Source organism: Apteryx rowi, unplaced genomic scaffold (assembly GCF_003343035.1).
Source record: "Apteryx rowi isolate R43461 unplaced genomic scaffold, aptRow1 scaffold_437, whole genome shotgun sequence".
Lineage (NCBI taxonomy): Eukaryota > Metazoa > Chordata > Aves > Apterygiformes > Apterygidae > Apteryx > Apteryx rowi.
In genome coordinates this window covers 725,998-726,948 of record NW_020450691.1, presented here as the reverse complement: position 1 = coordinate 726,948, position 951 = coordinate 725,998, and positions in this window count along the sequence as shown.

The window sequence follows — 951 nt, the reverse complement described above, 5'->3', positions numbered from 1 at the left end:
TTATAGTAGGATATAAAAAGAGTAATATGGACTAAAGACAAAATGGAAAGACAAAAGGACAATGGTTATCTTCTATGGATCAGAAATGCACAATATGAGACAGGAAAAGAATTGAGATTAAAAGACAAGAGAAAGACTTGGGATGTGGGGTGTTATAAAGATATATATATGCAAACAGTCCCAAGGGTTCCAGCRGAGCCAGTCCCACGTGCAAAGCATGCCCTATGCACCAAGATGCCACTCTTACACCTGGAGCAACTTTCCCAGGGTGCCCGCCAAGAATTAATTCCTTCAAAAGAGCAATCTTTTTAAAAAGGAATCGCCAGAACACTTTCAAGGATTCTTCCACTTCAGAAGAGCRTCCAGTATGTTGAGCGAGGCATCAGAAGAATAACCAAAGGGTATTTTTTGCTCCCATGTTATGGTCAATTCCCACCTGCTCGACTAACAGGACAGGTTTCCTGCATGGCGTCTGCCGGCCCTTAACAAGGAGCTGCCGGCTGACACCCCTCTACGGACCGCTCTCCCCTGCTTCGGCGAAGCAGGCCGGGGCCTCCCCCGCCTCCGGGGCCTCCCGCTCCGAGGCGCCTGCCCGAGCCGCCGCGGGGCAGAGGCCGACAGGGGACAGAGGCACAAGGCGAGGGCGCGGCGCTGCCGGCGCCATGTTTGCCCCCGCTCACTGCGGCCTTCCCGCCTCGCTCCGCAGGGGCGCTGAGGGCAGGAAGGCGCCAAGGCGGGAGGAGTTGGTGGCAGTTTGGACCAAAAAGAGGCAAAATCCCCCCCCCTTTCCGCCGGGGAGGCCAGTGCCGCTCGCTGTCCTGCAGCGGCGAAGGCCGCTGCGCCGCGGGGGCGGGCGGCCGGSGCGGACTACAGCTCCCGAAGGGCTGCGGGCGCCGGCGGTCTCGCTTCCCGCCGCGGCCGCGCCGTGGCCGGCGGAGCGGCGGCGGGAGG